The sequence below is a fragment of the Rattus norvegicus genome, chromosome 10 (genome assembly GCF_036323735.1).
Source record: "Rattus norvegicus strain BN/NHsdMcwi chromosome 10, GRCr8, whole genome shotgun sequence".
In the NCBI taxonomy this organism is placed as follows: Eukaryota; Metazoa; Chordata; class Mammalia; order Rodentia; family Muridae; genus Rattus; species Rattus norvegicus.
The window spans coordinates 56,976,820-57,000,893 of NC_086028.1; the positions used below are offsets into that span (position 1 = coordinate 56,976,820).

The window sequence follows — 24,074 nt, forward strand, 5'->3', positions numbered from 1 at the left end:
TGCAGAGGTCCCTCAAAGACCTCCAGCATGTTCACTTTCCAATTCCTGTAGCTCCCGTTTGCATTGCTCTCAGGTCTCCATGCATGCCTCATCAGAACCCTGAACTTTGCTGCAGCCTCTTTACCCCTTTCTGTAACCTATGGGGTATGCAATATGTGATTTGAATTAATATTAATGTTTTAGACTAAAGTAAAAGAGCATGTGTTTGCCTCAATCAGCTAGCAAGCAAAATCAGCAAAATCGAGACTACTCGGTAAATTAGAAAACAGAACTAATGTAGCTGATGAATTTATTGTCATTCAATAAATTCTGAGATCGGAAAAAGACACAATTGTGTCTGCCTATATTTCTAGTGTAGTAGACTCAGCCCAACCAGCTTTTAGTCATAATAAGGAATCCAGTCAAGGTCAGTGGAGTCCTTGGGTGGCTTCAAGTGACCTGTGAGCAACAAACACAGTGGTCAACAATTCCAGAAAATTTATAGAAATTTCATGTACATTAAATGGTATGTAATGTATACACTCCTCTGGGCTCTGAGAAAATTGAGAAATAAATAGGAAACATATAACAAAATGGCTTTGCCCCCCATGAGATTTGGAAGAAAGATGGACTTGAAATTTTGAATAAAGCCTGGCTTTCTAACAACTGCAGGTTGTAACCCATGCCTATCCAGGTGAAGACATCACAAAGAAAGGGGGGAAACAGCCTGCAGCCACAGTCAGGCTAGGCAGCGAAGAAACCGTGGCCAGAGAGACCAAGGTACTTACACTCAACCATTTAACCTCGCTTCATACCTAGTGAGACCTTTCTACCTTGAGGATGAGGCAGCAAGGACAAGAGAAGAGGAGAACTGTGGACCTACCCACTGAGGAACACACAGATTCCTGTTTCCATTTCTTACAGGCCTCGGCTTTGGATATGTGAGAAAAAAGGATAAAAAGGTTCCTGCTATAAAGACCGTGATAGAGACAATGATGGTGCTGTGGTGCTGATGAAGATGGTAATGAGAAAGATGATGGCAAAGAGCCTACATATGATGAAGATGCTTATAGAGTAGATGGTGGCGCTGATGTGAGGCTCCTCTTGGAGAGTTACGAATGGTTGCCTGTTTACTCGGGGAGAAGACACTCAGGACAGACCAGAGAAACAATTTCACTCGAATATAGCTTAGTGAAATGGCAAGTTTGTTGAGGTTATTTGCAGAAATATGAGTGAGGGTTTATACAGGAGCATGAGTTATTCGAAGGCAGATGCATCACTAAATATCTCCTCCAGCATGGATGACAACTCAGACTGAATCCCTGAGTGCCCTGTATGAGGTGCAGGCAGTTTGGCTATTTGGAGAGTCTCTTATTCGCAGCAAATATTACTGCTTTTATAACCTTTTGAGGACTATTCAGAAGAAATAGATACTTATTGGGTGGTAAAGATGGCTAGTAGGGGTGATGGGAGAGATTGTTCTAATGCAAGAAGATGGTTCTAATGGAGAGATGGTCCTGATGGGAGAGATGGTTCTAATGCAAGATGATGGTTCTGATGGAGAGATGGTCCTGATGAGAGAGATGGCAATGAGAGTGATGAGAGTTGCGATGGAAGATTGTGGTGGTTGGAGGTGGTGCTAATGGTCATGACAGAGCCATGGTAGTAATGGTGATAATATTGGTTGGGATATGATGATAAGGGGACAGACAATGGTAATGAGAATGATGGTGTAGAAAGTGAAGATTGTGGTGATGGGGGTTGTGAAGACAATGGTATTGCCAAAGATGTACACACTTGTAAAATGCTTTCCATCAGCAGATTCTACCAAAAAGCCTACCAGTTGGTGGCTCTCGTGGCAAGCCAGCCATTCTACCAGTGAACAGACTTCACGTGTTTACTCTTTGCCAAGGAGAAGTGGTTGCTCTGTGCTTTCCCACCCCTCCAGAAGTTTCTCAAATGTGCAAGGGTCCTTAGAGCCAGCCTTATATCCCAGTGTCCCTTCTGCTTGCATGCTCCTCTCTATCTTGCTCATCAGAAGAACTTCCTTCTAGACTCAGTTCAAACGTCTCTACCCATGGCTTCTTCACTGGGTTTACTTCACGGCCATAGGTCCTCTGCCTTTAAAGCACCACACACATCCACCAATCAGAACACAAATCATATTCTCCTAACATCCTGTTCACTTACCTTCTCCTGCCCCCCCGAGGACAAAGAGGATACCTTACCATCCAGCGGATGTGTGCATGATTAGCATTGAACGGTTGGAAAGTCAACCCATTCAGTCCTACCATTGCCAAAGAGGGACAGAGGTCTGTCAGGAGGCAGAGTGGTTAGTTCAGAATAGCTTGGGTCTGCCTGGATGGAGACTAAGCTGAGCAGGGCAATCAGTGTGAACATGTTGACTTATCAACCTGGCTTTCTGAGAATTGACTTGTTTCTTTTTAAAAGAAGTTATTTTAATAAAAAGAAGAGGGGCCTCACTCAACAGGGTATTGACTTTCTGTACCACATTTTATTAAGACTTACCAGAGCTGGAGGTCTCTGAGTCTTCCAAGGGGGCTGTTTGTGCAGGAAGCAGAGTTACGGAGAAATTACACTCAGCAGCTGTGTCCTTTGAAGCTTTTAAAGCAGCCAAGGCCAGCCGGCTCCCCAGTGCTGGTGGTTGGAGGAATCGGATATGCTTCATTCTTGCCAGCTATGCAAGCACAGAAAGATCCTTCCTAATTAGCCACATTAGGTAAATATTCTTCCACTAGATTCTTGTTTAGAGAATAGATGGATGCTGGTAAACATGGCAGACAGCTGCTAATGAACACGGCCTTGGAGTGAATTGATGCTGAGCCACCGTTCTGTGTTTAATGGCTTGCAGGGTTTAAGCATACAGATACATACACACCCTAGTACACACAGACACACCTGCCCATGGTGTTGGTGCCACGCAGCAGAGGAAATTGAGAATGGATGAGAAAGCCTTCAAAAAGATGAAAATCTAAAAGAAATGGGGATTTGGGTTATGGTAAGATGGATGGCATATCGGAGAATGAGGACCAAACAAATGTGTCATTACCCTGGCACTCTTCGGTTCTCCCTTTGCTCCTCCCTCATTAATCCTAGCACACCTTCTGTTTACCAGGATTCATCTTTTTAAATATTATTCTGTGCTTTTAAGAAAAATTTAGTTATACCATTCCCCCTTTTTCTTTCCTCCAACACCTACCATGTACTTTCTCTTGCTCCTTCTGGAAATGTGACCTCCTTCTCATTGTTACACACACACACACACACACACACACACACACACACACACCCTACTCAGTCCATTAGTGCTATTCGTATGTATATGATTTCCTGTATATGGTTTCAGGGTTAACTTGCTTAGGCAGCCATATTGTTGGGACATCATAGCCAGGGCCAGCTCTCCCATCATGCTAGGTGAGGGGTGGGACCAGTTCTGCACAACTTTCAGACATCAACATGTCCCAAACTAGGGATATCTGCCTGGCACAGCAGGGCCACAGACTCAACCAAGTCCCAGGTGGCATCACTGCCTACTCACTCCAGGCTACTCATATCACCTCACTACCGTCGAGTCTCCAGTTCTGCCTCTTTGTTGTGCCCACGCCCTTCTGTTTCTCTCCCTCTGCCATCTCTCCACCACTTACTTGCTCCTCTCAGTGGTAGCTGGAGACTCTGAGTGTGTGGGGTCATCTTGAAAGAGGTCTCAGGAGTGCTATGACCCACTCATGCATTATGTTTCTGGGCAGGGGTCATCTTGTTCATGGTCTGTGCCCTCAGGCCTGCGTGTGTTGGACTGGTTGTCATCTCAGCATAGCTCCCTGTCCAGGCTGGTGATCATCTCTGGCTCCCTCCTTGCACAGCCTGCCTGAATGTTCCCCTGCCAGGGTCATCTATCTGGCTCACTCCTGCCCAGGACCCATAGTCCCAGGTAGGGTTTTTCTAGCTCCCAGCTAACTCCCCATCCTGGGAGCCCATCTGGACCTAACTGGCACCTGACTGGAGGTCACCTTAGTCTAGCTCCCTGTCTGGGACCCTGGCATCAGATTGGTGGTTGTCTCATGCTAGCTTTTTTCGGGGAATGTTAGGCAATTATTCATTCAGATGTTTGTAGGTCAGAATAGTGAGTATAGACATAACCTCTCTCCGCTCTGCCACCTACTGACACACACATGATATAGCAGTCACACCTGCAATGCTTCTAGGGGCAGGATGGTTAAATTACTGGGAGGCACACAGTCATAAAGGTGATCAATGACACTTATACTGACCTTTTACCTAGGCAGGTATTATCCCCCAGCAGTGACTTCCCATCCCTACCGTCTTCATCTACTGATCTCTTGTTTTGCAATCTGACCATTGTTTGTCCCTGATTTCTGGTCTCGCCTTTTCTAATCACACTCCCTGGCTTTGTAGATCACATGGAAACAAATTCTACTTAGTTGATTCCGTTTTCTCGTGATTGAGCAAGAGATTCCAAGATAAAAAGAGACTGCTCTTGTCCAGACTGTGAAGTCAGTTTGGCAACCTCTTCGCAACTCCATGGTATGTGACCAGAGTCCTGTGCCAGGGGCTGACGGAGTCCCAAGTAGAATCTAAGAGACACTCTCCAGGTTTGCAGACAGATTAGCATGTGGCATTTATAGCTGCTGGGTCATATCTGGTCTCCCTGTAGGATTTCTTTTTCTGCGTATGGTTTAATAATCTCTTTCACCTCCTCTTCTGGGCCATCTTATGGAGGTTTGCTAAAACAGAGCCTTGGAAGCAGCTCACCCTGCCTTCGTTGCTGAGTTCCTTTTATGTTTTATGTGCTGCTATTTGTTCTGCTCTGTGCTGGTTGTCCTCATTATCTTTATTATTTTATTCTTCCTAGTTTCCTTTTCTCTTTAAGATTGTTGAGTTGATTGCTTGGGCTGTGGGTTAGATGCAGCTGTTCTAATTCCCTAATAACTTCATTCTGGACTATAAATTACTCCATCAGACAAGCCTGGTGTGTGGCGCTTTCATAATTTTCAACACACGTTTTTGTTCACTTCTGCTGTGTTTTTTTTTTCCTTTAACCCATGGGTAATTTAGAAAGTGCACGTTTTAGTTTCCAAGCTAAAGCTTAAACCATCTCTTTGCTGTTGACAACTAATTTTATTGTGTGCCAGGGTAGGAGAGAGACAGAGACAGAGAGACAGAGAGACAGGGACAGAGACAAAATGTCAGAAATGAGGATTCTTCTGAATGTATGAAACCTCTTCTGTGGTCTGTACCTAGACCATTTCCCCAAATATCTTCTCCAGTTCTATGGTTCAAATAAATTTTTATATGTACAGATAATCAAGCTTTTTTCCAGGCAGGTTCTCATGCATGTCTTGGTTGGTTTTTATAATTGTTGTTTTATTTTGCCTCTGGGGTTGTGTTCTTTTTTGCTTTGTCAGCTTGACACAAGCTAACGTTATCTGGAAAGAGGAACTCAGTTGAGAAAATTCTCCCACTACATTGTGGGCGAGCTTGTGATACACTTTCTCAGTTATTGGTTGATGTAGGAGGACCCAGATCAATGTCAGCAGTGCCACCCATGGCTTGTGGTCCTGGGCTCTTTAAGAGAACAGGCTGATCAAACCATGACCATGAGGGGCAAGCCAGTAATCGGCACGCGTCCACAGCCTCTGCACCAGTTCCTGCTTCCAGGCTCCTATCTTGAGTTCTTGCCCTGGCGTCTCTTAATGATGGATGACCTGAGATTTAAAAGATCAGATAAATGGCTCCCCCTCCCCCCCAATTGCTTCTGGTCATGGCTTTCCTTTTATCACAGCTCTAAGAACCCAAACTAACATAGTAATTGGTACAGCTCATGACATATTGTTGTGACATATTTGATCATATACTTTTGGAAAGATCGTGGTAGTCTTTGAACTTGGGGCCAGAAGGCTGCTACGTGTTTAGAAGTTAATGATGACCTGTAGGGCTAGAAGACATCGCTGAGAACAACGCACGAGATTGCGGCCAGGCTCATGAAGTTTCAGAGGGGAGTTTTGAGAATCTCTTAAAGACTCTGTCATGGCTATCACTGATTTTTTTTTTTAAATAACATGTTTATTGATTCTTTGGGAATTTCACCTTATATACCCCAATCACATTCATTTCCCATTCCTTCCATGTATGTCCCCCAACTATGACCCCCCCAACAAAACAACAGCAACAACAACAAGTCCAATCTGTGTTGTCCATATACTCACTGGAGCATGGTTAAACTCCCAGTGACCTGTGACCTAAAGAAAACTGAGTCCTCCTCTACCCTTTCCCCTACTGGAAGCCATCAATCGTGGGAAGCTACGCTTCAGCATCCTATCACAATTTTTAAGAGTTCCCTCTGATGGTTTCCCTTTTCAGCTGTTGTTGTGCAGCTTCGGTCATCAATGTCACTGCCAAAGTAGCGTCCTTGCTCTTTACAGTCAGCGGGAACTTGGATTATGGACTTCCTCAAGGTTTCTGGTGACAACACAGACCATGAACAGGGCCAGTTACAATAGGACATTCCTGGCAGACACTCCAAGTCTCTCCTTTTCCTCTAAGAACACCTTACAACAACTAGTTTCCATCATGGTGGAAACAGGATCACCCTGGCAGACATGGAGTTAGTCACCCACTTCATCCAAGAAGAGGAGGCACTGAGCTAAAACTGCATTCGTAGGAACCTACCAGAGGCTGGCCTTGAGTGCTCAGGCCATGGAGCATGGTGACGCTAGGTTCTCAGACTAGATGCCATCTTTTTACAACTCTGAAAGAGGCTGATGGAGACCAAGGGCCAAGGCTGAAGAACAGAAAACAAGCACAGAATGGATTCGGGGCCTTCCAGGACAGATGAGCTGGTCTACTGCTCCCAGGTGGTCCGTTACGTCGTCTTCCTGATTCCAACCTCGAATTGTAACAACTGCTGATAGGTATTTGATGGGTTCTCCTGCATATTACTTAAGAGTTGGTTCTTTTGCAAGTAAGAATCCCCCAAACAGCCTTCGTGCCTCTCCAGAAATGGTATATCCTGTGAAATCCAGATTACTTCTTCGACTGTTGTCTGCAGTTGGACCCGAGATGTGGTTCTCGTCTTCTTGGTGTAAGATTGTGCTAGAACATGTGCAGTTACCTCCTAAATAGCAGGTCAGTGTGGGCAGAGACAGGCAGGGAAACAAACATTGCTCCCTTTTGTTGGCATATATTTATTGTGCATGGTAGTGATTGTCACAAACACGGACGCTTATAACTGTGCCATGTGCCTTGATCATAGTCACCACCATGTCTTCCCTTTTCTCCCCCACTCCTCCTTACCAGTCTTCTTTGTCCCCAGTTTCACTTCTACCCTCATTCACACATACAGAAGTGATGTTCCCTTTATAAACTCCGGGATCCACAAATGAGAGAGGATGGGTGGCATTTGTCTACCTTGTCTGACTTATTTTGTTCAAGGTGATGATCTCCAGTTGGAGACATCAGTCTCCTTTAGAGCTGAATACAACCTCATGTGCATACACCCCATTTTCTTCATCCATTCATTGAATGTCACCAAGGACAATTCTACAGTTGGGCTATTGTGAATAGTGTTGCAAAAAAACAACAGATGCAGATATCTCTGTCGGTGGTATGTTGATGCACAATCCTTCTGTAATATCCCCAGGAGTGGTACACCTCATACCTCAGTCATCTGATAGGTCTACTTGAGTTTGTTGGCAAACCTTCACACTGATTTCTATAGCATCTTGGATAATTTACATTCCTATGAGAAGTGCATAAAAGTTCCCTTTTTGCCACTTTCTCCCCAGCATTTGTTGATGTTTGGTGTGGTTTTTTTTTTTCCTTTGTCTATGACAGCCATTCTAACTGGGGTGAGATGAAATCACAATGTATTTTTAAGTTATACTCTCTTGATGCCTAAGGCCATTGAACATTTTTCCATGTGTTCATCAGCCATTTGGACTCCATCTTTTGAGAACCATCCGTGCATTGGCTCATTGATTCCTGACAGGAGAGGCAATATTGCTCTTCTTAAGGGAAATTTTCTGGGAAATTCCACACGACACTCCCACTTCAATTACAGTGGCTGTTGAATGGAGATACAGTGTGCCTTGCTTCGGGGAATGTGACATATGTAGCCTTTCTTCGAGGTGATCATGAATCCTCCTAAAACCTTCATTGAATACAAAAGAATGGTAAGTCCTGAGGCCAGCCATTGGTCTCAGTCAGTCCCACCCAGCATCTCTCTACCTAGCCTCAGCTCTGAACATAGGCTTCAGGTTTTGTGGGTTTTCTATCCCTTTCCTGGTGGTTTTGCCATGATGGTATCATCAGCTAAGAATTGGAAAAGCCAGGGGATAATTCAAATTAGGCTCAAATTAGGCTCACCCGCAGGGCCTTTGGTTGTCAGCTAGAGAGCCAAAGGGTCAGTGACTACAGATACTGTTGTTCCTGAACCTGGAGCCATGAAATGTTGTCCATTCTCTACTGCTCACTGCATCCTTGGAGTGCCTCACTGCCCTGTGTGTCCCAAAGCCTGTGCTACTGATTAGCCTTCAATCCGAATAACCTATTCCATACCCTTCCGAATGGTTCCTTTTTCCCCCTTAACTTTACCCAAAGTTCATCCCTGTGTCTTGGAAATGGATAATGCTGACTGATGTCCCTCCAGATGTCATTTGTCTTAGCATTTGCACATCTGTGTCTTGAACTAGAAAAATCCCTCCGAGAGCACATTCGTTTATCTCAGTGCACCTGCCCCACAAATCAACGCTGCTCCCTTCAGAACTCTGTCAATGTTTGCCGAATAAATAAATGTGAAGTTCTGGGTGACTCTGTGAGGAGGGAAGAGAACGGCTGAACATCTCTGCTTCGCCATCGCCAAGGGAACTTACCATTAGTGTCATGAACGATAGTGAGGAAGTCCTCACCCCCAGAAATACCAAACAGGAGGTCGGTCTCTTTGGAGAACAGGCTACCAATGCTGCAACTCTCACTGATCATTTCATAACAGCAGAAGAAGGTATTCCTAAAAATTATCTCATATTTATCGCTCCACTCGGACTTAAGAGTCACCAGATTTGTCCCGTTCGTGTGACTTTTTCTGGGAAGATATAACAAATTCTATTTAATGCAAATAGGAAATGAACGACACACCAAAACAAAAAAATGGTTCCACCTAAGTCTAGCTTACTGAATCAGTGGGTTTGCTCACATTATCGACAGGAGCATCACCAAAAGGCTCACGCTAGCAACGTGATGACTGCTGAGAGCTGCATCCCTGAAGCCGTCCTTGGAGCTCCCTGCAAAACTTGTAGGCATCTCCACCGAAGAGTCTCTCCCATTGCCCAGCAAGTGTTTGCTGCATATGTAAGCTCAAGATGGAGACTTAGGAATCAGATAACTTCTTAGCTTTCCCAAGCCTCATAGCTTAGGAAGTTCCGCCGGTCCTTCTGGGAGGGAGTGTTTCCATTTAGAGAAAAGAGCTTCACAATAGCCTCGAATAGTTACTCACCACCTGGGACTCAGGATCCAGGAGCTCATCCCCCTCTCTCACCACCTGTACCTACTCAGGGGCCGTGGAGTTATTCTATACCAGTATTGGTCAATGTCTCAGCTAGCTGTAGGAAGAGGGCAGCTGACCCAAATTCACCAACCATTTCCCACTACCAGGAGTCTGTGGTTGCAAGTGGCCAATGCTGATGTCTTAGCTGCTGGCAGGCATAGAGACTATGTAAATAAAATGAGAGGAAGGAAGCCATTCTTCCTGATGACCACTATTTAGTCACAAGGAGAGTCAGTCTGTGGCTAGAGAAGATGAGAGTGGAGAATGAGAACAGACAGCGAGAGAAGCTGTCCTCCTTCTAGGTGATTTTGTGGGTATCAATTCTGGTCTCCTGACAAGGTCAATGGTATGCTCTTCCCTTCAGTTGACTCTGCAGGACACTTGTGAATGCAGCAGAGGGACACCAGAGAATGAATGTACAAAATCCCCCTCTCTAGTCTTCAGCCGGTCTAGCACCAGTTCCTACAGCCTACAAAGATACCTGCCCTAGGTCAAGCCTCAACTTCATTCTTTTATCAAGGTTTGTTTTCTTTTATTTTAATTATGTGTATGTCTATGTGGGTTTGTGCACATGAACACGGGTGTCTAGGAAGCCAGCAGAGGGCATCAGATCCCTTGGAGCTAGAGTTAGTCGGTTGTGAGTCACCTGATGTGGGCAAGGGAACCAAACTCAGATCCTCTGCAAGAACAAGGCACACTCTTAACCACTGAGCCATCTCTCCAACTCCAAATAAAAGGATGTTTTTAATTGAAATTGAATTACATCATTCTTGCCCTTCCTTTCTTCCCTCTAGCCCCTCCCAGCTGCCTTCCCTGTAATGCTTCCTCTTCCCCATAAAGTTGATAGCCTCTTTTCCTTTTATTATTGTTGTATATATACGTATATATGTATATGTGTGCTATTATTGTTACATATATATGTACATATGCATATGTGTGTACATAAATATGTATAAATACATCCTACTGGGTCCATGGGGGGGGGCAGGGACTCTCTACAGAGCCCTGGATGTCCTGGAACTCACTATGTAGACAAGGCTGTCCTGGAGCTCAGGTAGACCTTTCTGGCCCTGCCTCCCAAGTGCTGGGATTAAAGATGTGTGCCACCACACCTGGTTGTTGATTCCCATTTTGTGGTTTGTGTGTACCTGGGACTTACCACTCTGCATCGGACAGCCAGTAAGGGAACTCATCCCTGGGAGGGGCTAATTCTCCTCCCAGCTTTCGTGAGTTGCCTGCAGTTCTCCCTTCCACCTTACCAAATCATTCTGGAACATTCTTGTTCCTGCTTTGTCCTTGGTTCCCTACCCCCACCCTGCCTCTGGTCTGAGCTGACTCTACTCCAATTCACCATTTACCCAGGCTTCCAGGCAAACCTCACTCACTACATCAGTGTCTTCATATGAAGAGAAGATGAGCTTTTCTTAGAAGCTCTGCTGACCCCCAGATCTTCCCATGATGCTCTGCGTTTGTACAAGTCCATCCAGAGACCTGTAAACTCTATGCTCTCCCATGCCTCCCTCCAGTTGGGAAATTCGCATGGGCAAAGCAGAGTCCACTCACAGGAGCATCTCCAGCTTCTTTCATGCAGCCCGAGAGGCAGCTTCGGAGTCCTGCCTCCCCAGAACAGTGCAGATTTCCTGCAGCTGAATCCTTCTGACATTTTCAATGGTAAAATAAATTTGATTTGCAGAAGCCATGGAGGAACCGAGGCAATGTGATTTCCAAAATGCACTGTGTTATTGGATATGATAAAAGACGAAATGAGTCCGTAAATGCAGCAGTTTAGTAACTGTTACAAAAAAAAAAATCAATAGCCACGCCATCTGCCAGGGCGGAGGAGGAGGCCGTATGAATGGCGGGATGAGGGAGGACTCGTGGCTGAATGAGAGAGGATCCATGGCTGAACTTGGGATGTGCATCCAGCCTGAGTCCACAGCATCTTGATCCCTCTCTGGCATGCAGACACATGGATCCACACGCTGCACTCCTGTGTGCAGAAACACCCCAGCCTCTCCACTGACCGTCATGGCTGGGGCCGTCATCACAGGGGCCTGAAAATGTGCTGGGTGCTGCTGGAAGGATTTGCATGTTCATACCCCACTTTATTCATTTGCTGAACTGTGAAGAACTATGATGAGGTGAGCAGACTGTTATTCCCACAGATGAAGAAACTGATGGCCAGAGGTCTTTTTGAAAACTTACCCAAAGCCATTCTAGCTGGTCAGAAAGAGAGCTAAGCTGAGAATGACCTTGGTGAGTGTGAAGGGGTGCATCTTGCTTCCTGGTTTAACCGTGTTTGAGATGTGTTGTCTTGCACTAAGCCTCCCACTTTCGCGATATCCATTTGATGAGTTTAGATCTGTGTGCCCACATAGCCATCTTCGTACTCAGGACTCGGAGAACATCCTGCACCCCAGGCTTCCTTGGGCTCCCTGCTCGTCTCTCACTCCGGCCCACACTCACACGCCTGCACCTCTGCTTTCCCTTACTACAGGTTACTACAGGTCATCTGGAATTCCACACGAGTGAGATGACATCTCGTGTTCTCTCTGGTGCCCACAGACAAATGCTCATGGCCACACCACAGAACCTTCCTCCCAGGACAAGGCCAACTCCAAGACAACGCTCACACTTGTGTGCATCGTGTCTAAAATTCCTTAGCCCAGGCACTCACACGCCACACCTCACCTTCTCACTATTCCTCAACCCCTCTTCATGACAGGACACACATGTCACCTGCACCTTGCCATGTCTGTCAATTAACCTTACTCCTCTGGGATCACTTTGCCAACAGTTTGATTCTCAGTTTGGTAGCAAAGCATTGTGACTCCTTTCATCTTGAAGTTCACATGACACCTCCTTGTGCACGGACCCTGTTTCATTTCTTTTTTCCTGGCACATTCTATGAAGCACCTGCCCTCCACACTGGGTATTCAGTCAAACCATATTCCCTGCCTATGTGAAATGTAGTCCCCTTCCAAGCCAGCCTGACCAGAGAAGCCAGCCTCATTGGGAGAAGAGAGAATCTTTCTCCAAGGTAGAACACTGAATGATGATATCAAGGTGCCGAGTAGAAACAGTGAGTTAGGAAGACTGTGCAAGCCAAGCCCTGTTCCAGAACAGTGGTCAGAGAGGGGCTGGTTCAAGCCCTTGGTTGGGCCAAAAGTTTTGATGGAACAGGATGGGGTATTTGTATTATTTAGGGCCATGTTCTAGTCACTGCAAGGACAATGACATCTGGACAGTTTTGTAAGCCATTTCCCTCATGGTTGTCAATCTAATGCATAATGGGTTGCAAATCCAGAACTTTCCCATTGCTGGAGAATCCCAGGTAATTGTTGAGGAGGGAGTTTGCCCCATGTATTTGGCATCTCGAAAGCCTCTGGGGTAATTGGCTAATTCACTACATAGTTCGAGAGGCACTGTAGATCATTTTTCTCTAGTCTTAGGATAGTTCCCACACACAGCACCCAGAAGTCCATATTCCCTTGCTGTGATAAAACAACAGAGAAATCAACCTAAAACAAGGATGGGGAGGGTAGGGAGCTATTTCAGCAAGCAAAGTGAGCTTGCCTTGCAAGCACGAATACCTGTGTTTGACACCCCAAACCCCCCATAAGCCTGAGCAGAGTGGCATGGATTTGTAATCCCAGCAATGAGGTGAATTTCCCAGCAGAGAGAGAAAGATCCCTGGGGCTTTGGGGCTAACCAGCCTAACTGATCAGCAGCCCTGCCTCAAAAACAAAGTGCCCACACACAGCCCTGAAAATACACACACACACACACACACACACACACACACACACACACACACACCTATGTGAGAGACAGAGAGAGAGAGAGAGGGAGGGAGAGAGAACCTCTGAGGTCTCAGTGTACAATCCCCATTGGTAGGTACCTATAGTGAGGATGTTCATGGTAGAATAGGAATGTCCAATTCATACTAGCTAGGAAGGAAAAGCCAGAGAGGAAAAGGGCAAGTTCCAATCTCTCTCCAAAGGCTTGGCCCCCGATGACCTAATTCCCCTCTGCTACTCCCTGACTATCAAGAGCCCACCATCTCCCAATAACACCAGGGGCTGAGGACTAAGCCTGCTACCTATGGGCCTTTGAGAAACACTCCTGACCCAACTGCAGCATCCAAACCAAAAAATCCGAGAGGACTGTGGAAATGCTAGTGGGCTCTGATCCTCTCTTCCTGCAAATGCCCTGACAGAAATTGAACAGGATGACCTGTGGACGAGATGTCAGTGAGCTGTTAGAAGAGGGCAGAGTCTCGTCAGGCATAAATCACATTGCCACATAATGAACTAGAAAGGCAGATAAATGCTCATGGATAATGGTGTTCTTACCAATATCAGATATTTAAAGCCTTTCGGTTTACTAGTAATTCGGTGTCAAGATAATTAGATGTCCATTAGGAACATTAAGTACCATTTACATTGGCCACTGTTTTCTGAATCTTCCTAAGTGTCTCCCCTTCCATACTCTTGGTGGCCAAGACTATTGCTTGTTTGAGATGATATATCTCATGCACTGGCAATTATCAGGGGGAGGGAAATCCCCTAGACTGCCATGGAAACCAAGGGTTGCTGAGTTCACTTCTGCTCCACAGACTGGTCCTGGAAGCAAAGTCTAGTCCAATATATCATCTCTGCCAAGCCCCTTCATCCACATTACATCTTACTCCTCATTAACTGAATTACCTCATCATTACCTCAACGCCAACTCACAGAAACCGGATTATTCTAATCACATCACACCCCGACTCCCCTGCAAATGTTTCCAATGTGTAGGAATTGTATTGAAGCCGGAGGCTCTTGTGAGTCTTGCATAGAGAAAGGAGTCGTTGATTTTTCAGCCATTAAGGTTTGATGGGCGTGAGTCTGGATCATGTGGCTTTGTGCAGTCAGAGGAGGAAAGGTCCATGCAGGCTTGGGAGAGACTTCATCACAGGAGTGAAAGGTTCAGGCTGGAACAGTTCCACTGACAACGTATCAGATTAGTACATTTGAAAACTACTAAAACATAAATAGGAAAATGGAAGATATGCAAGGCAGAGGGTCATTTGATGAGAATATTAGTGGCTCACAGAGATAAGCTGGAGACGTGGGGATGGGGTGGGGTTGGGGGGGTTCCTCCCTTATAGGATCCCATAGCCTTGGGGTGGCCAAGATATCATGGAGGGAAGGGACCCTGCTTCTTATTTCTGGATGCTAAGGCTTACAAACACTTAGATTCTGTTCAAGGGGAGAAAAATGTCATCTTTGCATTTCAGGATCTTGCGTTGACTTGTAGCTGTACATTCTTGGTGTAGACTGGGGAAATGACCGTGGTGTGCTATCTAGTAGCACAGATTCTCACCGGTTGTTCTTGAAGAAACTGTGAAATCACCATTAGCCTGCCTACAAACTCCGAAGGTAAGGGTTCCCTGTTTGGGAGCTCAAGCTGAAGGTCTGGAGCACCCTATCAGGTACCCCTGAGACTCTCCTCCTGCTCTCAGCCTCATTGGGGGAGGGCCCAAGAGGAATGGAGTGGAGACTGCTGCAGAGAAAATTTACTTAGTTCTACATAAACCATGCTGTGAAATGCATTATGTCTTAGGGAATGAGCCCTGCCCTGGGCAGTTCTTTATGGAAAACTAACTGGCCCTGAGGAGAGCAGGAGGATGTTACTAACCTGCTTCACCTCTAGAAAACAGAACTAGAAGAGCCCATGAGGATCCTTAGAAATAATAGAGACCGAGAAGGTTACATCTCCTGCCACCCCACACCTATTGGTTGGGGCTTCCTCTGAAAGGAGTGTGTGTTCCCAATGATATTCATACTTAGCAACTGCTGACCCAGTGGACAACGGGAAGAAAGGCTGTGTGTGTGTGAGAGATCTGGTCACTCGAGGCTGAGTGAGACTTCACTCTGATTGGACTGTGAGGTTTCCAGAGAGGGTTTAGTCTCTTGATGTCTGTATGCAGCTGCATCCTGGGGAGGGAGGGGAGGAGAGGCGGTGCCTCTTTGTAACTTTCTTTGCTTCCTCTCTTTGAAGAAGAAAGAGCTGTTAGGAAAGTTTTTCTTCAAGGTTACCACCTTTCTATCAAGGCATCCGTGATAGAAAATGTCTGTCTGTGCTGGTGACACCAAAGCCTCCTATGAGCCACTACAACCTGGACAGCAGAGGGTCAGCTGAGGCAAGACATGGAGCAGAGTCCAAGAAGCCAGGTTTTCTTTAAGACATTTGTAATTAACACTGGTAGCTCTCCAAGTCCCAGTAAGTAAGGACTTGGAGTTGACAGTAACTAAGTATTTAATCAAGATAGGACTTTAAATGGCTGTACTGACACAGGCTACTTTATGATCGCCGTGTGACATTAGCTACTATCATTTAAAACAGAGACTGAGAAGTATAGTCTCACCCTAGCTCATGGAGCCAGCAATGGTAGGGTCAGGGTGGGAGTTTGTATAGCCAGGCTAATCTCCTAACCCCCATTTCAACACACTATGGTGTTTCACCATCTGCTGGCCAAGGAACTGTGGTGACAAGGGCTGTGGTAGCAAGAGGTAGAACTGAGACTACAGCAGGAAGCAGCTGTGGGACAGTGAGCGGCTGTCTTCCTGCTCTTGATGGGCCACCTTAGGGTGATCTATCAGGACAGTAGTTGCTCCAGACCTGCCCCACCTTAGGTGTCCTCAGGACAGGAGAGGGCCCTGAGGAAGAAGAAATCCTTCATAAATCAGAGCTAACCTGTGCTGGTCGCTGGCTCCCTAAATCAAGAAGCTGGCAGATTTTCTGGGTGAAAATCAATCTTGCTGTCCCTGTAGTAAATACCATAATCCTTTTCCCACTGTGGTTTAGGGAATGTAACTGCCATGCCCATGATTTATTCGAAAATATTCTGCCAGGTTGCCTGAATGAGTGGGGGAGCCAACACTTTGAGATGGGAGGTTGGGGCACCTCCTCCTCATAGCAGATGCTCCAGCAGGCTGGCCGCTCCCACCCATGCCCCTCACATAAGCAACCTGCAGCCACCAGAACAAGGGGGACATGGGAACTGAGGGAGAGCAGTCACACACCAAGATGGCCCTTCCTTAACCAATGGCACAGGCCATGGGCTAGCCAAAGTCAGTCAGAAGGTAGTCAGTTCCCTCTGGCCTTCTTTTGGAGGATATTTTTATAAGTTTTTCTTATTACTCATAAAAAACCCCAGAATATATTTACATTACTTCTGAATCAAAACATACAGAAGCTTCCAGGAAAAAAAGAATGAGAATCTCCCTTCAACACTTTCCACCCACTTGAACGCCCAGATTCCCTTTCTTCTTCCAGGAAAAGCACTATTAAACACATAAGCACTTATAAATCCCACTGCATTCAGAAACACATACGCCTTTCTCATGTGAAGGGGTTGATTTGTTTACACGGAGGTTATAATCTATCTACATACACGTTACACATTATGTGTGTGTGTGAGAATATACACACATATTCGTTTCTCACTGCTGTGAAAAACTATCTGACGTAAATATCTTATAGGAGGGAAATGACTCTGGCTCACATTGTCAGGGGTTTCAGTTCATCCCGGCAGGGAGCCTGGCAGAAGAGAGCAGCTCACACCACGGAGCCTGGGGAGTGCAGAGAGAAAGCACATTTGTGAAAGTTACACCATGGTGCCTGGGAAGCAGAGAGAGAGAGAGAGAGAGAGAGAGAGAGAGAGAGAGAGAGAGAGAGAGAGAGAGAGAGATGCCTACACTGCGGGCCCTCTCCCTTTACTCATTTATTCCACCCAGGCCTCCAGCCTGAGCAAGGGCTCTATACACATTCAGAGAAGCCTTTCCCACAGGCTAACCATCTCCCAAGCTGTTCCCAGAGACCCAGAAAGTGTCTTACTGTCTCCTAGACACTCTGCGGTCCTGTCAAGATTGACCATTAGAGTATAGCCCTCTATGCATAATGTGAAATATAGCATATATATGTGTGTGTATACATTTATATGCATATACACAGATACATACACACACATACATCTAGGTGGGACAGGAGTAGAGGGAAGTGAGTACGAGAACTCCAATCACTTTTCTCAGTTTCCATCCGGGACCCCAGTCCATGTCACAGCAGCACTGCCTACTTTCAGGACAGATCTTACCCCTCAGTTAATCAGCACTGGAAATGCCCTCAGGATACATCAAGGTATACCTCACCAATGCAAATCAAGGCTTTTGTCTCTGCATCCAATCAGATTGTCAATCAAAATTAATTATCACATTAAAATATTCCATATCCCTTCCTTGGTCTCCTTTTAATCTTGTTGTGTCTTCCTTGTTCAGATATTATAAATATTTTATGAATCCGGATCTGACTGGCTTTTCATTTATGACTTCTGTATTCCTCGGCTTGTGTGGAAAGCTCTGCTGCCCCAGGCTTCGGTACTTTGTGCTAGAATGTCTGTGCCTCTCCATCTGAAGATCACTCAGCCAGCAGCTCTGCTCTTACCTTCCCGTTTGCCTCCAGAAGGCACCCTCCCTGCACACACAGCCCACAGTGCCCAGGAGCCTGGGGAGACCGTGAGGAAAGACAAAAGACCTGGGAGAAGGCAGGTAATTTCTTCTTCAGGCAGAGGCGGGAGGCAGTGGTCATCCATGGAAATGTGGGGCAGAATGGGTAGTTGGAACTGGAGTGTGTGGCTTGCCGTAGAGTGTACGAAGGAAGGGAGCGGCGCAAGCAGCTCCCGTAGCTTCTACCTAAGCAACACATGGATCCTTCCCAGTGCGGTTAAGCTGGGTGTTCCCGGAAGCTGTGCCTCCTATGCTCTAGAAAGAAGTTAGGAAATCAACGAACCATATAGGGTTCCCAAGGTGCCGTGAGTAGAACAAACTATCAGATATGAAAGGCAAAGGAGGGAAACGTGGAAAAGAAGGGGAACACGTGCGAATACTGTTGGATTTCTGCTGTGATTAGTGCTGTTCTAGAACCTCAGCTACAGCTAGGAGCACCATAAGACAGGCAAGAGCCCTGCAAGTGGGAGACACCACCCAGCGGACGAAGGAAATGATCAACAAACGAGCAGGCAAGGGCACGTGTTACATCCTGCTAGGCAGCGAGTTGAGTTATGAGGACAGATAAAGAGCAATGACCAGCAAGTGCTGTGAGTTTATTACAAGCTCATCAATGTATCCATATACTCGCCCTTCAAAAATACCTCTAAATAGGATTATCATTTTGATTTAACGTGGAGGCACATAGGCTTATTTTTGGACTAAGTTGTTGGAACAAAGACACTGCAACATGTTATGGCCCCCAAAGAGATGAAGTCAGTTTTCCCTCAGAGGGAACTATGTAGTCCAGAGCCAGTGGAAATGTCTGTTCTACAGCTATTAGTTTTTCAGGAATTCTGGATCTTTCTTCTTTTTTCTCTGTGTTACAAAAAGTTGGTCCTCTCTATATGACCAAAATTGTCTTGGTTCCATGGCCACACGACTCTCTGGGAAGTGGGAAGGATACCAAAGATCTATATATATTTCAATATCACAAACAGCACTTTACCCCATGTTCAATCAACCCTAAATGAGCCTGTATGCAGTCCAGTGAGCTAAAAGGGAGTCAGAGCAAGGCCATCTTTCCCACAGGTGGTCAAATGGCCAGATCAAATCAAGAGTTGGTCCAATTGCTGAAAGAAATAAGGAGGTGGGTAGTGGATATGAAGGGGGACGAGAAATGACCCTTGTCCCAGGGAGATCTAGTCAGATTTCAGGAACAGAGAGAGGTAAATAGAGTAACCACTAAGCGTAGGCTTTTCTCTCCATATGAAGTGACATTACATAAGATATTCAAAACAAGAAAAGGTCTGAAGAAGACTGTTTGAGGAGAGACAGCAGGAATTACAGAGAGTCCAAGAGATGCTTTAGAATTGAAAGGAAATCAAAGGGTTGGAACTCAAGAAAGAGAAAGATTGTAGTCATGGACAAGGTCAGAGATGATTAAAAATCTTTTCAGCCATAATTTGGCATCTGGGAAAACACTGGAGAGGTGTTTTTTATTAATATAATAGATCAATTTATTCTAAGTTGAAAAATCACAAATAAACAATGAATGTATTAATCTTAGCTACTGTAGTAAGTTAGCTAAATATGAATGCTGTAGCAAAGTTTTTGCAATGTCACAATACCAACAAAGGATGAGAGGTTTTTAAACTTTATAAAATTTCAAATAGGAAATATCTCATTTTGGTCTAATTATACATTAACACACAGAAAGTCCTATCTTAGGAGACATCTAACAAAAGCCACCATGGCAACCATATCTTAAGCACCTAAATTGAAAATAAGACAGTATATTTTGGCTTTATAATATAGACTTATTTAATTTTTTATGTATAGGGATGTTTTGCCTGCATGTATGTCTATGTACCACATGCATGTCTGTTGCCTGAGGTACCACATGCATGTCTGACGAAGAGGGAGTCAGACTCCCTGGAAATGGAGTTATAAATGGTTGCGAGATGCCATGTAGGCGCTAGAAATTGAAAATGGGTCAGTGCTCTTAACTGCTGAACCATCTCCCTATCCCATTTTTAGATAAATGTTTCAGGTGGGAGTCTCTTTAAAATAATAAAAGAAGAAAATGACCTACAACAAGTGTTTCTTCTGCATTTCACATTACTGATTATTGTGGTTGTTTTTCTTATTGAATATTTTCCTTCCTAAATTGAGCACTGTTGTATTTTTAACTATTAATCTGGTTTAAATTTGCGAAAGTATGGGGGTAGGGATTTGTAAGGCCAGGACCTGGAGGAAGGAGAGGGGCTTTGATCCGGATGCAAAGTGAATGAATCAGTTAATTAATGAAAAGATTGTGAAAGTGAACAAAACCCATGAAAATGGTATGCTACCCGTCTTTTTAAGAATAAGTCTCGCCATAGCATTATTTGTTTTGAGTCAACAGAAGAGGCACAGCATCTTCATTTGTGGAAATTTGGCATCTTTTTCCCCTGTACCTTCACATTCTTTCAACGAACAAAGGTGTCTTTTGTAAACCTCATGACCGTAAACTGATCTACAGAACCATTTCACATTGCAGGTGCCTACCATATTCCCGCAGCTTCCTTAACACTCAAGCCTCCCACACTCACGATGGTGTATCTTGAAGACCGAGATGGTGATCAGCTGCACCACACGGGTAGTAATTCACCAGATGGAATGGCCTCGTGCCTTCGTCACACATACAAACACTGCTCCCTCCTGCTTACCGCTGCAGCAGTCACGGCCTGCGCTGGACTGCATCCAAGCACACGTCTTTAAATGGCGAATTCACTCCTCCATGAAATATTACACTTACATGGTTTCTGTTTTAGACAATGGTTGCCAACAAACGTATTATGAGCAATGTTGTCATACTTTAATAAAAAGAGGAAAGTAAACATGGAGTGGTCCCTCACGGGGCAGGAGGGAAGAGGCTATTTGGTGCTGGCAGAGTTATTTGAATGGAAAGAGCTTCTTAGACCAATGCCCCATGCAGCCAGGCACCGGGCCTCCTGTTTGGGAGCTGCTGGTGGTGTTGGCAGCCAAGGCGTGTAAGTTTCCCAAGTGGCTCGCACCAATATGAATGCATGGTATTGGTTTCTACATTATTCTAAAAGAAAGTAAGACTAGACATACCTATTCTCTCCACATCATTTAGCGAGTGGGTAAACAATTTGAATTTAAAGAAATTTAGATCTGGGGTCTCCTTAGTTTGTAATGACATAGAGGGAAAGCTGAGAGTAAGGCTGTCAGACCTTCTATTTCCACATAAACTCTGTCTCACAGAACAGTTTCAGGGCTGAAAAGTTCCTGGGCTTTGCCCTCTCATCTGTGTCTCATGGCTGCCACCTGAGTCATAACAGTAGAAGCTTGAGCTGGTGCAGGCTCGGAGAAATGCTGTTGACCCTCTGGTGAAATGTCCAACTCTCAGCTCTTGGCTGTTGGAGCTCCCAAGGCACCCTGCAGGCCTCTGCTGGTACCCAGAGCTCAGGTTTCATTTTCTGATGTGGAGTCTGCTGTTCTGATGGAGAAGCTTGGTTCTGTGTCAACAGCCGTGAGCACTTGAACCTACGCTTGTCACAAAACTTGATATGCACAGAGATCGACACAAATAATACTGGGGCAATCTGCATACGTGGACAGATTGTGACAGTGTGGATAGCCAGGTACCTTAGCAAAGTTCAGCAAGACGTCAGAACTGGGTAAAAGGTAAAGACATCGTGGATCTTTCTACAGTTGTTCTTAAAACTGCCTGAGACTCTACAGTTACTTAAATGAAAATATCGTTTTAATTTAAATGTGGATCTGTCATAAAATGTGGATTGGTGTTTACCTGAGAGAAACAGGAGCCACCTTCCTTACATTGACATCCATGGCCACAGACAGAGCAATGCAACTGACCATCAACAGATGACAAACTGGTTAATCAACACCTTAGAATATTATACAGCCTTTAAAAAGGCATCATAAAAAGTACTGATGCATACTGTAAAATGAGTATTTTATGCTAAATAAAAGAAGACAGAATGGGGAAATAATGTATACTGCATGTTTCCATTTACACAAATGTCTAGAAAAGTCTAATATTCTTTAAAATATGGAGGTGGAAATAGCAGTACTGGTAAATGTATACCAAAATTTTTCAACTTATATGTTTCTTTAGTTATCTCTTACAGGATACACTGTGGTCTTCTGGAGTGGGTATAGAATATGTACTAACCCAGTCAGGGTGGCCAGCATATTTACCAGAACTTCAGACAACTTCCCTCTATTTCCTATGAAGTATGTAATAAGCCATTGCTGGCTATAGTCAACCTCCTATGCTGTAAAGTTCTAGACCTCATGCCTCCTGCTTAAATATATATTGTGCCCATTAACCAGACTGTCTATCTTCTCATGGGAACCACTATTTTGCCCCTCACTTTTGTTAGAAGAAAGATCATCAGAGATCAACTTGTCTAGCGTCCACCCATGGTGAAGAGTACATGGTACTTATTTTCTGTGCCTGGCCTATTTCACTTAACACAATGTCCTCTCACCCAGGCATGTTGACACAAGCAATGGGGATCTATGCTTTTCGTGAGAGGATAGTACTTCCTTGTGTCCAGATTCTTTGTTCTTTTGGCTGTTAACTGCATTTTAGCCCTATAAATCTTCCCTATTTGTTGTTTCTCAGTAAAGCTATAAATAAAAAAGCATAAATGGATAGGTGTGTCAAATCAATAATGAATGTAAAAGAATTACAATTGACAAACGAGGAGTAAGTGACTAATGAATAAGTTAGGATGGATGGATGGATGGATGGATGGATGGATGGATTGACAGAAAGATGGATGGATAATGCAGAAGATGAATATCTAGCAGAAGTATTCCCCCACCATTGGGATTAGTCCTGAGAATGGCCATGGATTCGTAGGGAGTTCCTGAACATGAGACCAGATCTCTGCGTCCCTGGATCTTAATTCCCCCTGTACAGGCTCCATCCCTAGCCCCATCCCAGGGATGCAGCCAGCACATGCTTAAACATTCTCATGGCTCTGAAATCCACACCACCTATAAATCACACCAAGGATAGGGCAGAGCTGTCCCACCTCTGCAGAGCCTCCAGGGAGTTGGTGACATGGGTGTCAACATCTGAACATCTTGCAAAGAGCCCAGCTCTCCCAATCTCCTCCAGGACAATACGGAGCACGAGATCAGTGTGATTCCACTCTATCTAGGATTGGTTGAATGAGCAAAGACTCCAGGGAGAGAGGAGAACCACATGATAGGGAAGCAGCCAATTGGAGGGTGGGAACAAGGAGATTGAGGTGGAGCTATAACCAGAGCACAATAGAAAGGAGGTTGTGGAACGGTGGTAAATGGGGTGCAGTAACAGTTCAGCAGAAGAAACATTTCTGGAATGCAACAAAGAAGGCTCCCTTCCAAAAACCCCACATGGGACAAACTCCCAGTGTCACCTAGAAGCATATTCCCTAGAGGGAATGAATGGAACTTCACCTCTCCCATCCATTTGCACGCAATGTGGAGGCACTCTGGGGGCAGGGCAACGCAGCCTTCCTGGGAAATTAGTCTAGGTTCATGGAAACCATACTTTTATTCAGGGACAAATCCAGAAGAGAAATTCCTAGGAACAGCCACAACCCAGAAAACTTCATCCAGCACTTTCAACTTATGCCCAGGATTCAAGAAACTGTATTTCCACCAGCCTTTCCTGTCCAGGGGCTTGGGTTAGAAGCACTATACAGCCTAAAGGTCTCCTTGTCAGTTTGCGTGGAGAATGAATTCTGGATGCATGGCCTAACTGGGGTCAGGGAGTTTGTACTGGAAAGCCTCTGAGGTTTCCCAAAGTGAGCGTGAGGTCCAGCCATTCTGCTGTATGGCTGGGACTCACTACTGCTTCAGCACTCCCAATGCCCAGGGACAGTCCAGCCTCAGTCTGGCTCTTAAAGGCCATGTATAGCCTCTAGGCCCTTGCATGTGGGGCTTGCAACCAGAGGCTG

The 24,074-nt window shown here is 45.2% G+C and overlaps 1 non-coding gene across 1 annotated transcript; it reads right to left on the reverse strand.

The window, feature by feature from the left end:
* Window positions 1–4,077: 4,077 nt before the first annotated feature.
* LOC120095446 (small nucleolar RNA SNORA17) lies at window positions 4,078–4,209 on the reverse strand. The gene has a single exon (XR_005490918.1). It is a non-coding gene; the product is annotated as a small nucleolar RNA SNORA17 (small nucleolar RNA).
* Between the last annotated feature and the right edge of the window lie 19,865 nt (window positions 4,210–24,074).